The 20,374-nt window shown below is 37.9% G+C and overlaps 1 long non-coding RNA gene across 6 annotated transcripts in view; it reads left to right on the top strand.

Moving 5' to 3' along the window:
- Positions 1-20,374, top strand: part of LOC136872481 (uncharacterized) — a 67,320-nt gene that overhangs the window by 14,694 nt on the left and 32,252 nt on the right. For all 6 annotated transcript variants that reach the window (XR_011018076.1, XR_011018075.1, XR_010859925.2 and 3 more), the window contains one exon: positions 6,339-6,452. This is a non-coding gene — a long non-coding RNA (uncharacterized lncRNA). The remainder of the gene's footprint in view (positions 1-6,338; positions 6,453-20,374) is intronic.

The raw sequence follows: 20,374 nt of genomic DNA, 5'->3' as shown, positions 1-20,374 counted from the left end.
CTTTTGCCATTATACTTTCTTGGCAGCACAATATTGGCAAGAGATGGTCTACCTACTTTTGTTTTTCTTGAAATATCCACTGCATCATATTCAATGGACCCTTAGGAATATTTAAAGAAATACTGAGAAGGTTCATCCTTTATCATTACCATATACTTAGTAAAATGTTCTGATTACTGTTGGATACCATTCTTGTAGTGATTTTTTTTAACAATGGATCAGTACTTATAATCATATCGCTAGTCATTTTTGTTACGACCAGAAATATATGAATTTTGTAAATCATGTTCTTTCAAGTTCCAAAAGTTATGGAAAATATCCTCTCTTGCTCTGTGAGAAACCTTCTGAAAACATTTTCGCGGGCATTTGCAATCATTTCCCATGTGTTTTCACGGCTTTTCACCCTTGTATGTTTTGTAAGACTCGCCAGCATCAAATTATCTTCTATATGTTCCTCTCCCACATACTATTACTTTTTTTATTTTCTGTAACTTCCAGTGGAAATACCAGTATTTATATATACTTGACACTCTTCACCGATCGCAGACATTTTTGCATGTGATGTAAACAATCAAGTTTGCCATCGGAACTGCATAAACCTAGAGAATATGTTCGTGATATTTGTCTTGTAACCATGAACATCTTAAGAAATAAAGTGGAATCGTTATTAATCACGTCAATCATTTCTTAAAATACGGAATTATACTTGTTTATCATATTCAGTACGAGATTCCTCTGTCAGTTCAAAGATATAAACTTCATTTTGGTTCCGTATTGAACCGAGATCACAAGATACAAGGTGGACCTTTTCTGGAATATTAAGTTGTAATTCCTCTGTCAATGCAATTCAGTTCACTACACTGTTGGTGTAACTGCGCCATCCATCAATGTTCGTGTGTACCATTTTTCTTAGCTCATTTTTGCAATGAATGATTCATGATTTCAAAATGGCATAAACTTCAAGGTCTTCTCCTTAGTTAAATAAGCCTCTCTGATGTTAGCTGATTTCATAGAAGATAGGTAGTTCACATTTTCCTCCATACATGGCACACCACCACTTAATTTCTGTAAAAATGATGGATAGACCTTTTTTTGCGAGCACTCATTCATATTCCCTTTTAGATAGAATGGCATCTTTTTATCGTAGAGAACCCCTGTTGCTGCCTGCCACTTTACTCAGCAGTTACTTCTGTATTGATGTCCCCAACTTGGCAGGTTCGATTCTGGCTCTTTCCGGTGGTATTTGAAGGTGCTCAAATACGACAGCCTCGTGTCGGTAGATTTACTGACACGTAAAAGAACTGGAAGGTATCTATCACCTTTTCACAATTAATTTGTAGTTCAAAACTTTGTTCTCTAGTGGAGATATTGCAGTGAATCTTGTTTTAGTAGTTGAGGGTCGATGACCTAGATGTTAGGCCGCTTTAAACAACAAAACAAGTAGGCTAGTTATGACTGTTAATGTAAAGTGATGGTAATTTAAGGAAGAAATAAGATTGTTCCCTTGTTACAACAGAATGTCTTTCCATAGGGAATAGACAGAAAAATATATGTAAATTGTTCAGAACATCAAAGAACTTGCAACTCTAATGCTGTTAAAGGAAATAGTTGACAAGAGAGTTTAAAGAATAATTCTGATATAATTGGTCCATTATTGGAAATGTTATAAAACAAGAGTTAATGTTTGTCTTATAAACTGCAGGGAATCTTCCTGAATGTTGGGAGTGTATTGAGAAATGATAGGTCTATATTAACCCTAGAATGGTAACAATGCGCCTCATAGACGTACACGCAAATGTAAATGCCTGCCAAAGCAAGTGACCTTGACAGGGCATCCCTACCCTCCAGCTATGCTTCAAACAGCCCCCCCTACGTGTGTCAGTCACGTCCCAGCCGCGTTCCTGACCACGTTCGGTAAGTAATAACCCCTCTTACGTAATGTAGTGCGCCTGAGAGGCGCATAGTTACCATTAATTGGTGCTATTCTTTCTAGTTTATTTAATGAGTTTTTGTCAAATTTGTTGTAGGTTATTTTTCTTTTACTTGAGTTACTTCTGGAACACGAATTTACTTTCAACAAGCTAGTAAGACTGTCTTGACAGTCTAGTTTTTTTACTGGTGTTTATTTTTATGTACCACTTGTGCCTTGTATATCTTGTGTTAGAAATAGAATAATTCAAGTTTCAGAAAGAAAATATAATTGAATTCACCTCTATACTTAGTGATGTAGTTAACTTGAACGTTGGAGAAAAGAAAGGAGACAGTACAGACGTTGTTTTGCGCCGTGTACGCCTTGGAAGCGTATAGTTACCAATAAGCGTTAAATTTCCTTGTTACCATTCTAGGGTTAATTCAAAACATTTCACATATTAGAATATTGCTATTGGGCCTGAAGGAACATTATCAAGCTAAAGCTAAAATTAGCAATTTAGCAAAATATTAGTGAGGGAATTGAACTTAGAATATTCTTTGGATAGTAGTAGGAATATTGCATAGCAACTATCAGATTTAGGCCTGTATTATTCTAGTTGGGAATGTCAAGGTAATGTGCCTGTTTAGAATATTAGATGTAATCTAACAATGCCTAGGGAGAGAAAAGGAAGAATACAAATGCAAGTGATTGAGAACAAAACAATGGAAGTTTCTGAATTTGAAGACTGAAAGTTTCCTTATTTATGAAAATCAACTGGTGTCTAACCATTGTTTTTATTGTTGTTAGTCATCGGTCCATAGACTGGTTTGATGCAGCCCTCCACGCCACTCTATCCTGTGCTAACCTTTACATTTCTACATAACTGCTGCATCCTACATCTGTTGTAATCTGCTTGTCATATTCATAGCTTGGTTTACCCCTACTGTTCTTACCATGTACAGTTCCCTCAAACCAACTGCACAAGCCCTGGGTGTCTTTAAGATGTGTCCTATAAATCTATCTCTTCTGGCAAATTTAGCCAAATCAGTTTCTCACCAGTTCGATTCAGTATCTCTTCATTTGTGGTTTAATCTATCCATCTCACCTTCAGCATTCTTCTGTAACACCATATTTCAAAAGCTTCTATCCTCTTTCTTTCTGAGTTAGGTATCGTCCATGTTTCACTTCCATACATTGAGACTCTCCAGACGAAAGTCTTCAAAAACATCTTTCTAATTGCTATATCAATGTTTGAAGTGAGCAAATGTCTTTTCTTAAAGGCCTTCTTTGCTTGTGCTACTCTGCATTTTGTCTTCCTTCTGCCATTGTTAGTTATTTTACTACGAAGTGACAATGTTCATCTACTTCCTGTAAGATTTCATTTCCTAATCTAATATTTCCTTCATCACCCAACTTCATTCGACTGTACTTCATTAACTTAGTTTAGGACTTATTTATTTTCATCTTGTACTCCGTACCCAAGACTCTGTCCATACCATTCAGCAATTTCTCCAGATCTTCTACAGTCTCAGATAAATTATAATACAATTTGCTTTGTCACGCAGACATAGATAGGTCTAATGGTGATGGAATAGGAAAGGGCTAGGAGTGGTATACAGTCCCAGCACTTGCCTGGTGTGAAAATGGGAAGCAATGGAAAACCACATTCCGGGCTGTCAACAGTGGGGTTCAAACCTTTCTTCTGAATGCAAGCTCACAGCTGCCTGATCCTAACTGCACAGCCAACTCGCTTGGTAAAACCATTGGTAAGGAAAGTGGTAATTACATTGAAAAATGTTAGAATGAGGGTATGGTTGGGATCAAGGGGTTTTCAGATGGTAATGACTGAACAGGAGATGGAGAATAGTCATGCCAAGGTAGAAAAGTGGGTATGTTGAAGTATAGTTAAAACATATGGCTTATACATTGCTGGCAGCAACATACAGAAAAATAGAAATTAGGTATGTTCTTTATTACATAATTGTTTTCTATCAACAATTTAAATCTGCTGTATTCCTGTAACATGTCAGAAAAGATAGGATTGTCATCTAGCACTGAAGAATTGAAATAATACAATATTTCTTAAATACTTCTGATTTATGCCACATGTTGCCTTCAGCGACAAACATGCCAGGTCAGCGACCGTGCCATGAGTGTGTAGTGTTCGGTGTCTTGTGTTATTTGTTTGACACCAAGGCAAACTGCATTTTTCTTAATTTCCCTACACTCTCCAATCATAACTTCTAAATTGACTGGTGAAGTATTCTATGATTGTGACTGTTATAGAGAGCTTTTAAAACCATTCCTTCAGATCGCTTGTATTTAGCGAGAAAATTATTACTATTTCAAATGGCGGATAAACTTTTGAATTAAGACTTGAAGAATAAATCTTTGGAAGGATTTGAAAGATATTATTTTATTGTGGTATACAGAATCATGGCTGTGAGTATACTTTTGGTTACACCTTCCAAAATGACGAATGCAAAGATTTATTATTCTTGTAATTTATTCTGCAACCTTCTATTGTGCACAATCTACGGGTGAATGTTGTACTGCCATAATGTTGCAGTATATGCTAAGCAAACTGGAGGTGGTGTTAATGGTTCGTAATGTGCAAGGATGTTACAAAGATTTAGTGGGAGCCTCAGATCACAAAGGAAGTTTTATTGAACCGAGTAGGTGTGAAAAGAACAATTGGCAATATTGGACTCGAGATGGATTGTTTAGTTAAGCTCTAAGACACGCAGGACTTCATTTAGCTTTGCAGGGAGGTGTGTAGGATAAAAATGACAGAGGGAGAGCAAGGGATCAGTATGACAAACAGATTACAAGAATGTAGGATGTGATAGTTATGTAGTGATGAAGAGATTGGCCCAGGATTGAGTGGTGTGGGGAACTGTATCAAACCAGGTGAACTGGTCAATGCCTTAATGTTCAGTCTCTTCAGAAGGCCAGCAGCAACTTACAGGGTGTTTAGCTAAGTCGTGGCGAGGGGCAGTATCTGGCGAGAGAGGCAGGTTGAATCTGGTGGGCTGGGCGGTCTGTTGTAGGAAGGTTAGTACTGTATGTAGATTGGAAAAGTGGGATGAGAGTAAGGTGAGATGGATTGGAGAACTGCATCAGACCAGTCAAAGGACTGATGACACTAAAAAAAGAATCTTAAGTAGGGCCCGAGGACATACTATATTTCCAGGTGTGGGACAAACTTAAATTTTATGGAAACTAGAGCAGGTGGTTATGAATGCTACTTGGTTAATTTTCTTGGAACAATTTAAACCACATTAGAACAATCTTAATAATTTGGGTGCTGTTATCCCTTGTGCAGAGAGCCTAACAAAGGTTGCAATTGGTATGGACTTTGAAAGGCTGAGAGGAAGTTCTTGATTATGGTCGGATTGAGTTGGTACAGATGATTGATTGGTCACTGTGCTTCTCTTCCCAAGAACCTGCTTAGATCCTGGCTGAGGTAGGTGGTATTTGGGAAAGTTAAAACTTAACAACTCCATGTTGCTTGCTTCAGACACTTTAAAGTAAGTTGCAATAAAAGTTTCTGATGCCACAGCATCAGTTTCGACTATTAACAATTGAACAGTAGTAGTTCGACTGTAGTACCTGTAATGAGTCAAATTATTAGCAGAAAGGGAACATGTGTAGAATTTTATAAAAATTAATAGAATATTCAGAATAACTCACAATGGATGGTTAGCATACACTGTTGTGCTGGCAATAGTATCAGATCTGTAGGCAAGATCCTTTCCATTAGAGCAGAAGTTGCAAGGGCCACTGTGGCTCAATTGAAATACAAAGGCTGTTGGTTTGGTTCCTGTTGGTGTCGAGATGGAAAGGTTTGCTTTGTACTTGACATCTTATGCATGTACTTGATATGATCCACTAGCTGAAAATTTAACTAAATAAAATGAAAGAAAGCTAGAAATAAATGTAGAAACATGCACAAAAGACAGTGAACTGACAGTAGCTCTATTGATGCAAGAAAAGAGGATTAAAGAAACAATTACACTGTTCAGTTACAATACACGTTGGGTTCCATTTCACCTCTGCTAATTCTGCATCCTTGTCTTGCATATTAATATAAATACAGTAAGTCTCACCTTTTTCTCATTTATGCAGCATTCTCCTTATCCTTTCCTCCAACACCCTAAATGAATGATGTCGACACACCTGATGAAGCTGGGATGCAAAAATAAGCTCATCAGGGGTTTATATCTAGAACTTCTACTGATGAGAGCCTGTCTTTATAAGACTGAAGAACATGTAGAACTGTCCTCCTATCATTCCCTCTTGAACGATTCCCATTTTGTGTTTATATCAAGTGCATACTGTTTTAGCTTCCCAGTATGGCTGTAGTCAAATCATTAGTCTGTTACAATACTAGCAAGTATTGGTCAATATTGTTAACTCTTTTCAGGATGTGCTGGCTGTACTGGATGACTGATGCAGTTCATAAAGCAGCTCATCGGTCACACCTAACAAGGAGCAGAATGGATATCAAAAATAGTTTGGGAGTGCCAGAAAGTTCATTGTAAGTATAACATATTTAGTGAAAGTTGATACCTTGGTAGAAATTCAGTAAGTGCAGCTTAAGTTTTATAGCATAATTGATTTAAAATAGAACAAACCTTATGTGGAATACATTCTAGAGGAGAGATGTGTTCACTGCGACAGCCAGGGACCCAACCGCCAGGTCCCAGAAGTACATATTATGTCTATAACCTAATTTAATTTAACACAAGTTTTTCTCCATTGCTGAAGCATGCACTAGCATTTCCATTGGCTGTTATATAATTGGATATGATGTCATTCCCAGCAATCAAGACAAATACATTCCGTTACTAACCCGCGCAAAATAAAAGCGCAACTAAATGCAACCTTTAATCGCCTTACGTAATGCTACAGGCCTAAAGCTGCTTCGCGGCCCTAACCTGGGGACTTACGCCCTCGGAACCCCCTTTGCTTGTTCATTCCAATGGTTTTATCACTAACTGGATCTAACCAGTCCAGAACAGTGGCTTTGGCACTAGCTGGCAGGCTTTCATCTAAAAATGTACCACTAGTTCGTAAGATCAAAAGTTGGCAGGCTTGTGCATTGCTTGATCACATCGACTGCGAGCAGTCCGCAAGGAAGAAACAAATGACGATGAAATCACACCTAGATGTTTGCGCTGAAAAAGGCTGCAGATACTGAACCTTTGCTTATACCTTTAACCCTATGCCATTGCTAACACTTCGGAGCGCTTGAGTTCTATGACTCTCCTGCTGTGCTGAATGCTCCAAAGCTCTCGTCACAAACACGGTCATTAGAAGTGTGTTGGACGGATATATTGAAGGATATTTTGAAGCCATGATGCATTCCTATGACTCGGCAAGCTCTCAGCACCTTGTCTTTTTCCTGTGTGTATTTCACAAGCAGACTTAGTTTATAAAAATCTTATTCTAGTTTGAGATTATTTATATTATTTTCATCATGTCTTCTAATCGTGGAGAAGTGCCGCAAGGTTTCAAAGTTGAAGTAGGTTAGAAATTAGTGGAGATGTTAAACTTTCTAGTAGAGGTTCAGAATAATATTCTAATGAATGTAGTAGTGATAATGATTCTGGGAATCATGAAAAACATGAATAAATCCCAATGAACGCAGCAGCATAAATGTCATCCTTTAAAGAAAACTGTCAAACGAATAAAGATATGAATAACTCCTTTGGCATTTTGTTTCTAAACGATTACTGTATATACATATATATATTTGTACTCGTCATAACTTTTGATCGAGGGACAGGGCTACAGAGAAATATTTCTAGTGATATTGTGATACTCGTAATGAACTGGAAATATGGAAAAACAATTCTGGTTTAAATCCAGAGTTGCCTTCTGGAAGTTCCAATTACAGTAGAAGTCCATTATAGCGAGAATTCATAACAGCGAAAAATTTACTCGCTAGAGTGGATTGTTGTTATATCCGATTTTTTGTAAAAGTCGGGAAAACCCCCATACACATCAAAATCAGTATGAAACGGCAATCAGTTTGTTTGAAACTTGCATTTTCGCGGATAATATCCACACGACGGCTTACTTGTTTGTTGTTTTTCGAAATCCGATACTATGTGAAAGTGTGTTTAATTTCATTCTGAAAAAATATTAGCATATTTCTCTGAAGCCAAGACGACCCCCACTTTGTCCTTCAACAAATTTTAATCAGGCTTAAAAAGTGCTTTGTAAAATCGTATGAATGTCTCTTATGCAGTGCGCATTTTTAGACTATTTGTAGACGCCAAACATTGGTTTTAGTAATGCCGTATTTTTTTGCAGCTGTACAATTGTGGTTTATTTCAGCAGGTTTAATAACCATTAACTAAAAATTGGCATCATAATATCGAAGGGAACTAGTTGAAATTTGCTGGCAGTACACATTCCACGCGTCTCTACAATACAACAATCCATCAGGAAAATATTCTTGCTTACTGTAAAACTGTTACTTTCACTCAGCGTCAGATATAACTGGCTGCTGCTACATGCACATCTTGCTTGCCAGATTCGGCCAACTTCAGTGGCTAGCGATGTATAGGTCTTAATCGCGGACTTTGAAAGTCAACGAACTAGTTTATTGCGCTGCGGTATGGCAATTTCGCCCTTGCATTTTTATGCACATACCTCACAATTTCATCGTCGACTTCTTTAAAGCGTCCTTGTTGCGGGCCAGTGAATACATTTTTTATGACGTACGCATTTTACAGCTATCTTTGTCTTCACGGTAACACTGAATATTGGCTTTAGTTAGGCCTATGCCATACTTTCTTGCGGTTGCACAATTATTATACATTTCCGAGTGTTTAATAGCCATTAACTTCAAATTGGCATCATAACATCGACAAGAACCCGCTGAAAATTTGCCAGCAATACCTGTTCCACATATCTTTACAATACGACGATCTATCGCGAAAATATTCCTGCTGTCTATAAAACTTAATTTTCCTAAGCGTCAGGTACAGCTGATGTGTTGTAATTAATAAATAGAACCATATTAAATGCAATAACTGTGAGATAAGCTACGTCAGATGTACCGGCAGGAACTTAACCCGCTATAATGAACACATAAACTCTGTAAAACACAATTTTTCCTCAGTTGTTCAACACATCGAAGATTACAAACACAGGTTCACAAATATTGAAAATGACATGCAAATTCTGAACATAAACCCCAAGGGCCCCCTGCTCAATATAACTGAAGGATTTTACATCTCACTAGATCAATATACTAATCCAAATTTCATTATAAACTAAATCACAGAAAAAACTGACATTATTTTCATTATAGTCATCCCCACTCTAAAAAACAGTTACCTTAAGAAAATTAATAAACAGAACAAGACATGTGACAGAGAACCACCGAACGACAAACCTAGCTCCACCCCTACCCCCACAACAGCAACTCTTCCTACCCCTCTACCCTCTCACCTCACAGTAGGCGGCATGAGCCCAAGATGAACAGGAAGCATTACACACTACACTACACAGTGAGCTCTCATACAAAACGCAACTCAACCATGCCAACAATAGGACGTACATGTTTAAATTAGCACACACAATTCTTAGACATTCCTCCAATATAAAATATCACTCATAACTAGATCTTATCTTCCGTAGATAATCATAACACCAACGCACAGCTACAGATGGGAAAGGAACTACCACCTTGGGTCTAATGCCACCCAAATTTTATCAGTGTCACAGCACAATATATTTTGATTTTATTATAAAACAACAAGATTAAACACACAGCAGAGTTGTATACATACATTTTTTTATCGTTATAACTACACGCTTGGAACTCATTTTTAAATTTCAGAAAGTGTATTATGCTATGCACATATATGAAGACAGATGTCTTTCATATAAATAGAACAATTTTACAGCAAATCATTTAAGCTCAAAGGCATCAACCAAATGCTCAACTGTGACAAAAGACTCAAATACAGAAGTCAACTGATGGACTGGGTATATGCAAGACATAAACGTTTATGTGCATGGAGTGTTCTTGGATATATTGTTTTTAGCCACATATACTTATAAATTAGCTTTAAGTTAAGATAGTGTTGTACAAACCAATTTTAAGTTTAAAGTATGTTATTATAGACATATACCGTATTTCACGGCATAATTGTCGCCACCGCGTAATCGTCGCATCCTTTATTTTCAATACAAAAATCAGACTTTAAACCTTTAATTACATAATCGTCGCACGTCCAAATTTTGTTCACTAATCTGGTTAAAAGGTAAATGGAACTGCAACGTAAGTTGCACATGAATGCGCAATTTAAATACGTGTATGGTTTATGGGCAATTTGGCAACACAGTCTCGTTAGCGACATGTTGCACAACGTATAAATGAATAATACCGGTATATGTACGACGCATGGCTTACCGGTAGGCTATCGGCAGTTTGACAACGTGGTCGCGAGACAGTGTACTATTTATTCACCACCTACATATTATGAGTTCCCATTTGAAATACGTAAGGCTGTAAGTTATCGCTTATCGGCAACGTCGCCAGGAAATACCGGGTACGTAGGTTGAGTGGACCTCGAACCAGCCCTCAGATACAGGTAAAATTCCCTGACCCGGCCGTGAATTGAACCCGAGGCCTCTGTGTAAGAGGCAAGCACGCTACCCCTACACCATGGGGCTGGCTCCTGTGTTATTGCGCACAAAGTGAAATCCAAGACGATAATGCAGATTTCCACGGAATTATTCAGCTCACGGTCAGCCGAATTATTTACGATGTCTCAGTTGTCATCGCTAGACTCTTATATTACTACTACGTCATAAGTGCCCGGGCATGGGATGAAAACCTTTATCCAAGCAGTCAAGATAATTATTATCCAATGCTATTAAAGTTTTATTTTATAAACTCGTCAGTAATGTAATGTAAAATCATCAATAACTGGGAAGAAATATTAACCTAATTACCGTATGTTTAAAAGAAATTGAAAAAAATGAATGTTTGTTACCGACGTCTCGGAATACAGTCAACTATACAGTAGATCTACACCGCGCTAGCTAGAGCTCCGGTTTGCGAGCTTTGCGCAAGCGCAGTAGTGTGTCGCAACCAACGAGCTAAACTGATAAATTGCTGCATGCTTCCTTGCTGCCTAACAGTATTGGCTGCTCTGGAATGGACAGATCACAGATGGATTTATTTGTTTCAGATTTACGTGATTACTGTAGACATGTGTGCGTGAGAATTTAAGTTTTTAATTTGTGTTTGGGGTGTTTGCAGAAATAATTTGTTTTAATAGTGAACAATTACGGAAAGTCATTTATATCGCAAAACATTAACGTGTGAAGCATTTATAAGCGATTATGGGTAAATATAGAAACTATTCTGCGGGCTTCAAGCTAAGCATAACTGCCTTCGCTGAACAGCACGGGAACAGAGCTGGAGAAAGAAAATTTTTAGTGAGTGAAAAGTTGGTGCGTGACTGGCGGAAAGTAAAAAACAAGCTAAAAAGCACAAACCCTTCTAGACGCGCGTTTAGAGGTCCTAAAACAGGGAAGTTTCCTATAATTGACGAAGTGTTTAGGTACGTCAGTGAAATACATAACAATGGCTGCAGAGTATCATATGAAATGTTACAAATTAAGGGACAGGAGGTAGCTCGCAAACAGCATACCGGTAACTCAGTTTAAGGCGACTCGTGGGTGGATTAAAAGGTTCATGCGACGACACAATCTGTCAGTGCGAAGGAGAGCAACACTAAGCCAAAAGTTGCCTGCTGATTACACGGACAAGATTGTAAATTTTCACCGATTTGTCATACCTTTGCGCAAGGAAACTTCGTACTTGCTTTCTCAAATCGGTAATGCCGATCAGACTCCAATCTTTTTTGATATGCCTCGCAACAGCACTATTGCGCTAAAAGGATCACGGAGTGTATTAATGAAAACCAGCGGTAGTGAGAAGTTGCGATGCACGGCAATGCTAGCCATTACAGCTGACGAGAGAAAGTTGCCGCCTTACATCATTTTCAAGAGGAAAACGATGCCTAAGAATATAGTTTCCCCGTGGAATTCATGTACGAGTGCAACCAAAGGGTTGGATGGACGTAGAACTCATGCTGGACTGGGTTAAAACTGTGTGGAATAGAAGACCTGGTGCACTACTAAAACAACCAGCTCTGCTTGTTTTAGATAGTTTCAGAGGTCACCTCGTGAACGAAGTGAAGCAAATTCTCACTACAAATAAGACACGACAGATAGTCATTCCTGGTGGTCTAACATCTGCTTTGCAGCCACTAGACGTATGTGTTAAACCCTTTAAAGACCACTTACGTCGATTTTACAACGAGTGGATGATGAGCGGCGATCAGCAATTGACGCCCGCCGGAAATATCAGGCGTCCACCCTTGGACTTGTTATGCTCGTGGGTGAAGAAGAGTTGGGATCTTATACCACCTGAACTAGTCTCCAAGAGCTTCAAAAAGACTGGGATTTCGAATGCACTAGACGGTTCCGAACATGACGCAGTGTGGCAGGGAGACGAAGAATCTGATACTGGTATTAACAGAGGCGAGGACGGCGCATCAGATAGCGAAACCCGCGATAGCGACACCGAAGATTTGGAATAAATTGCGTACCGGTAAGTCCGCATTTCACAACAAAGCGATAATTTTTTGCAAGTGTAATATTTTAACTTTAATACTCAAATTAATGACAATTAACTTAATACGTTAATTTTTATTTTCAGGTTGGAAAAACGTTCGCCGAATTGTTGCGAAAAATTATGAATTTTGTTTTAGACTATTTTAATTATTTTGATGTATAAACGCGAGTATTACGTGCATCTTAAATTTGTATCAAATACAGTTTAGTTATAAATACATTTTTTGAGTAATACAAATACTGGTATTAAATATTCATCGTATAATGGTCGCACCCTACAATTTTTTCGAAAATTTTTGTATAAAAAGTGCGACGATTATGCCGTGAAATACGGTACTTGCAGTGTCGCACATAATGGTACACGTCAGTTCCCTATTTGACATGCCCCATTTGGACTTATTTGAACATTTATCATATAGCATTCCCCAGACAAAGTAATATCGATCATTGCTTGATGTACTATATGCGAGTGTATTGTTCAGCTGAGGATGACCCGAAATTTGGGGTCGAAACCGGTATTACACCCTTTCCCTAGTACAAGTAAAGGATTGGTATACGTTCCCATCGGCTCCTCAGGGTAAAATATTAACATCGTCCTTAAAATATAATATTATCGCAGGTTCCATTGAAGAGTAAAAGCATGTGCATTAAAATATTATTCAATCCCCAAACTCTATCAATGCATTTCATCATTCGTTATATAACACCAATAACTCCTGTCATTAATAGCTGTATTACCTTACAGCTACATATCATTACCTATATTTCAGAATGTAATAATCGTGGTCGCCACGACATTCACATTTGATTGCCCACCTGAATTAATTGTGTATATATGTATCATGTATCATATGTAATTTTATTCATTATTAACGTCCATCATCATTTTTGTAATTGTACGTAAGAACGAGATATAACTTTTAATTGTAATATATTTGAATATTTTGTGGTAATGTCAATTCAGGTCTTGTGCTAACAGGCTACTTGTATCTCGCAATAGTCCAGGAAGGTTAATTTTGGATGGTTCTTGGAAACGTACGCAACAGCAAGAGGAATATACCTAATTTCGTTGTTGCGATGCTAAATTACCCCATATCACGTGCTCCTATCAGGAGGGCTTTTTCTGTCAAGGACGGACACTTCATCTATATATCGACAGGGTAGTGACGTATATCGGCTCTCATTGGAACGAGATGTCATGTGACACCAAGGGAGGAAGTGGGAATTTGCAGAGGATTTATATAGATCTACACGGCGTGGTGAAGATCATTCGTGATTCTTCATTCTGTATTCGGCATTCTGCATCCAGCTTTCTTGAGTCTCCATTCTCTGGTAGTCTATGGGTTTTTAGAGTCACTCTGCTTTCTGAGTGCATCGCTTACGATGTGCTTATACTCAACATTTCTTATTGGCTCTGTGAGACTTACGCAGATTATTTAGAAAGACAAGTTCGTATAATATAGGACTGGATGTTTTCCGTTCTCTCTATTCAATTAATTCCGATGTGGAATTTCACATTGTAAGGCTGGTACTATGTTTCGGTACTCAGCAAAATAGGGAGTGATAGATTCAGGGTGGAATCCATTCCATGAAGCAGATGACGAGGATGATGCTGTTGGAAGAGGGACGACAACGATCAACCACGAAAGCAGACTACGAGGAGATCAACTCCGGTGAGCATTGGTAATCCCTGTTAACGCAAGTCCGCGCGTGTAGTAATGAATTGTAATCTGTCAGTAATTTTTAATTTTGGTAAAAACTCTGTTTTACGTAATTTCATCCTTTTTTTAAAAAATCAAACTTTTTTCTTTTTACGTCGTTAAATAATTGACTTTTTAATAGGTTCCCTATGTTTTCCCCACATGGTATTTAATGGTTAGTATCCCTATACCTCACGACTGAGATAGTCTCATTAAATTATGTTTAGTACTTTTTATATCTAAATTCGGTTTCAAATTACGTTTAATTTCGAAGCCTGGCATCCAGCGTGCAATTGTTTTTAATTATCTATATCGGGTGTGTGATCCGTTACAAGAATAAAAACTCAGAAATAATCCTTACACTAATTTATTAGTATGCTAACTTTGGATAAAAGAAAATTGAAATATCTCTCGTAGAGAAAAGAAAATTTGTAATGTCCAATAACGGACCATTATATTGGTATTATAAATTTACTCATTCGGGACAAATATTTTAAATTCCCTTTGGGAATCATCTGTATTATCTGATGGCCAGGCAGGCATCAAATTTTGGAAATGTGACATAGCTCTCATAGTGCATTGGCACTGCTGGTGGCTTCAAGTAGCCTATGCAGTGGCCTCCACGGTATGCACTAGCCTTGCGTCTTGGGTGGTGTGCTAAGTCCCAACTGATGAGCCTAACTTAGCACACGAGGGCGAAACGCAGGCAACCAAGAATGAGTTAGCTGGAAAATTTGTAATGTCCAATAACGGACCATTATATTGGTATTATTAGAACGTAGCACAAGGATGAGGAGACATGAAATAAAATTCTCGCGGGGAAAGAAACTGTTAATGTTTAGATGTGCTAGCGTTGCTACTGCGCCTTTATTACTGCTACATAATACCCCAGATACTTTTCCATGCACTCATTTCTTCGACTTCAAACATGTTTCTTTTCTTCATTACCTATAGCATGAAGAGGATTGAAGCGGGAAAATAAACTCAGTACTGGCTTGGCCATGCGGTACTTGCAAAACAGTCGGAAACTACGCCCGTTGCCATGACAACCAGTAGGAATGCAGGGGCGATTTAGTCCTAGGTTCTAGGAATCTCTAAGAATAAGTTGCCAGATTTCCCTTTTGCTGCCTTTATCCTTGAAGCAGGTGTCGGGTGTGAGGAAGATAGAAAACACATGCTAACAAACTGGCTTGTCTTTGCGTCTTGTAAGCCTAAGCTACGGATTGCCAAGCATAGTGTAGCGTCGTATTTAGTATGAATACGAGTCGGTGAAGTTAGTTGTACTTGTAATATCAACGTACAGACGTTTTAAGTGAAAATGAGCGGCACTCAGAGGAAAGAGATCAAGCGAAAGGCACTAACAATAGACAAAGTGGAGATTATAAGAAAAGTGGAGCCTACACTTTCCCGTGTTGCTTTGGCAAAGGAGCTGGAGATGCCGCCGTCTACTTCGAACGGCATTATAGCGAAGAAAGAAGAGATCTTTGCTTCTGCAGGGAATACTTAGCAAGGAAGTTAAATCTGAAAAGTACGATGAAATAGAACAAGCTCTGCTAATGTGGTTTAAACAGCAGGGAAGTTTAAACATACCTTTCAGTGGGACTATTGTGAAGGAGAAAGCTGAAAAATTGCATGCAGATTAAGGGTACCTTTTACCGCGTTGAACGGGTGGCTGGACTGCTTTAAAATTCGAGCCGGCATTGTTTACAGAACAATTTGTGGCGAATTTTTATATTGTGGCTTTCTGTTAGCAGCTCTTATATATCGGCCTATTTTGGTATTGTTCTCAAGGAAATCTGTTGGCTGTGTGTTTCACATGTATTTCAAAGTACAAAATAAGTTTTTGGGCATTACCCCTTTTAAGATGTTCCCTGCTTAAGTTTTTTTTTTTTTTTTTTTTTTTTTTTTTCAGTCCCTTGAAAAACTTCTTAACAGAGTTTCACTGTAGTTGACATTGGGGTCTTCTGTATTCTTACATTCATTATTTGCCATTTATTGCTTCACTGAATTAATTAAATCCATTATTTCGCCTTTCTAACTTATGATGCAGTACAAGCGACGAAAAACTAAAGTTCTATCATGTCAATAACATGAATAACATTTAATGTTCCAGAACTGCTTAACAAAATTTGATAATTGTTCATGGGGTTATTTTTTTATAAGGTCATTTTCTTTATTTTTGTTGGGATGTGGAGGATCCTTCATATTTGGGGCTTCGTATTCACCTTACGAGATGAGATAATCAACAAGTTTCCTCATTGTGGCTTTAAACTGTTACCACACTCTAAAATACTATTATTATTAGAAATTCTAACAGGCATTGTTATATCAGTTCATTCACGACAGTGGAAATCATATATATATATATATATATATATATATAATCAATAAGTGCCCCTCATAAAATAATCTATCGATATTAACTGTGAAATTGTGCCACTCATATGTGCTACTATTAATGATGAATAATCTCATTTCATCTACCGCTGTGACAATACTTCGATGTAATTTAATTCCTCAATCTACAGTTTATTTGGGAGACATTCACGTTCTGTATGGCGATAATTTGTAATGTCCCTACATCTATACCAATAAGTATCTGAAACTCATTAACTATACATAATCTTTCACATATCACCAATCGACATTAAATCAGCTGGTCTGTAACTCTATGTTCATATCATAGCCTTCATTTTAATTTATCACGCATGACCAATATTTATCACATGAAACCGTAACAACTTCCTTCATTTAACCTTGCGATGAAACAAACCGTACAATTCAATACTCTCATTACTACACATTTCTCATATACCTCTTCTTATTAATCCTTCTGAATATATATATTTTCTCATTTCGCTTCCTTTAAATATCATCTTCGTTATGGTTCGATACTCCCTCGACGATTTATTCTTCTTAATAAACGCGTATTCCCCATATAATCCATCTCTTCGTATAATATTCATTACGGCCATGTCGATTTGGTTTACTCAAAAAACTAGATTATACTCTGCAATTCATGTCTACTCTTCTCAATTTCCCCCAGTTCATAGCTAGATAAACTTTCCGTGTAGATTGGTACGTTAAAATCGATATACACACTTCACGTATGTTGACAGTAACCTATTATTTCATTTTGGGTATATCTGCTACTTAAATTGGCACACACTCACGGTTAACTGGTTAAGATCTACCACTGACATTCACAATTGGCACATATAATTCGTTTATAGGTAATACTCCACTGCTTTTAATTTACCACAGCTACTATTCATTTTTAATATATATCGGAAACTTATCTCGTCTCGTCTGCGGCAGCTGCTGGCTCCTGCCCATATGCTATGCTGTCTCTGTGTAGTTGGATTCCACCTCTGGACACGTCACAGCTGGTTACTGGGCATCGCAGTATTGGTCTTGGTCATGGTAGCCTGGGCAATCTTCCTCCATCAGCTTAGGCAGTTCTCATCATATTGCAGGTATCCATGCAAGAAGGAAACCATATTATACGGGCAGAATAAATAGCTAATTCTTTCATTTTAAGCCTTTTAACAGATATGAATAAATGCTAGTGTTTTCTCTTATATCCCGAAATTGCGCTCTTGTATGAATTCAAATGCGGCTTATTCTCGTTAAATAGATCTTTTTCTTCACGTTGACTAGTGCTTGTAGTTTTTAGTTCTGTTATTCTTGATTATATTCAGCCACTTAGTGCTAGAGTTTGCCCTTTCTCTTCAGTCTTGCACCGGTCCGTATATTCCTTTTCTCCAATATTTTAAAATTGTAATGTATACGTTTTTCCACGTCTTGACTTATTCTTTAGCCGTGAATGATTGAATTCTTCGCCAATATTTATATTTTTACTACACAGTTCTTCCTGTTTGTTAATCTCTTCTTGGTTCCAAGTGGATTACTTCTTTTTAAAAGTGATCTTCTTTCTTAAGGTAGTAAGAATTGAATTTACAGTAATTATTTTTCAAGACAATAGTTGTTCCAACTTGAAACTCCTTTTCGATGGTCTTCCATAAGTCTCCGCCTTCTGAGATTGCATCTTGGAGATACTTCATATGTGTTTGTGCTGCATGAAGCCGCTGCACGCCATTTTGTCCGCTACATTTCTGTGCGTATGATCGCTTCGACTGTAACGTAATGGTACAGTACTGTAGTATAATAATTACAATAAACAAGTATTGATAAGGTTGAATTCCTTTCCTATTTATAATTGTGTAGTTCATCAATACGGATATGAAGATTATAGATTACAGTAAGTTACACCTTTGGGGAGCAGGTAGTTAGCCTCAGGAATGTTCAATTTTGCTTGCCAGTTAGCAGTGAGGTTGCTGAATAACATAGTGAGCCTCTTTGTGCTTGTATTTTGCAGTCCATTCGAAGTTATTTATTATATTGAGTGCTACAGTGAAGTGTAGCGAAATTTGTCGCGTGATACGGGTGTATATATCTGGATTAGGAACATTAACCATGTGAAATTGACTAGCATGGTGCGTATTTGCCTTCTGATAACCTAGGGATAGATACGGAAAATGTCGTGAAATTCCTTACTAATGAAGACAGAATTAAAATCTGTTAGAAAGTGGACTGATGTTCATATCTTAAAGCGCACAGTCGCAAATGTTGAACTCGCACCTTCGATTTTAGACTCGATCAATAGAGTTGGTCGAAATTTATTCAAATTGGCAGCCAGTCATTCCTCCTGGTCGCACATTGCCTAAGAGTGTGACCAGACTTCTATATTTTTATTGGCCCTCATGCACATGTTTTCATGTGTTTTTCACACCTTTTGGTGCTCTTATAAGCCCCAGCAGAAAAGGTTTTCACATTTGTTTCTTATTTTTCACCCCTTTCAATACTTATCTCTCATCTTTAGAAATGGTAGATACACAGTAACTTTCGCTGGATAAAAGATGTAAAATGCCCTCATGTCGGAAAAATCGTATCTAGTGTTTCCATATCACTGTTGGATAGTTTGTATTCGTATATTCAGTAGTATTTTTTCTTGCTTAACCCAGTCGCCTCACATTTAAATACCATAGGAGTGCACTAAGAAATCACATTTAAATACTGCTCTACAGCCTCATCACACTATTATTTAGAAAATCATACAAAACCAACCAGTAAATATTCCTTTCTGAAAATTTGCATGCATGATAACGGAGTAATAAACTTACCAATGCCGCTATTTTAGTACGTCTGCTGGGTGTGGTACACCTCAAAACATTCTTCTAAGTGAAGAGCTACGCCACACTTTTTGCACTGCCAGAAACTTTCACTCTTTTACCCCGGCTGTAGCACACAACACACCTTCTTGTGACTTTTGATTTCTTCTCTGTAGGGGGAATACGGATGGGAAAGTGGGCCCATGATTTAGCTTGTAATCTGGTGGGAGGTGTGCTCGCTAAAGGTCGACCTCGAACCGAGTACTCCGGCAACTGAACAGTCTCTAGTAGCTGTTGTGCAATGCTAGTTCTTAAGTCCGTGTAGCTCGTCTTTCTGTTAGCAGCGATCTTGTGATACACAGTGAAGGAACTGAAAATACACATCTCTAGGAGGTAAAAGAATATTTTCATATACCCTTTCACTGTACGTCGCATGACGGGGAACAGAGCTGTAACCTGATCCTGAAGGTCAACACCACCCATCTCCTTCTGGTATTAAAGGCCACACTTGGGTTTTATCACTTCTTCCCTAGGGGTTTTTCCTCTTTTGTCTGAGTTTGCCTGTCCCTGTCATGCCAGCTGATTTGTGTTTAGTGGTGAGAAAGCAAACATCCTTATCTTTCTACTTCACACAAAACATACTGTTGGCAGCCCACGTCTCATATTCTCCATGTGTTAGTTTCGTCTTACTGATATCGCGAGGCATGTCTTTCCGGTTCTGTCTTGACAGTTCCAATTACATTCATCTGCTTGTTGTGTAGCCTTTTGAATAAATCTGGGGAAGAATACCAGTTATCTAAAAACAGTGTATGTCCTTGGCCTAACAAGGGTTCACACATGTTGAGCACAACGTTTGTACTTGCTGGCAGACTTGGATCCGTTACATCATCACCTACATAAATTTTGAAAGACAGACAGTA

Source organism: Anabrus simplex, chromosome 4 (genome assembly GCF_040414725.1).
Source record: "Anabrus simplex isolate iqAnaSimp1 chromosome 4, ASM4041472v1, whole genome shotgun sequence".
NCBI classification, from domain to species: Eukaryota; Metazoa; Arthropoda; class Insecta; order Orthoptera; family Tettigoniidae; genus Anabrus; species Anabrus simplex.
Note: the sequence above shows the minus strand (reverse complement) of the source record. Positions and strands in the feature narration are given on the sequence as shown.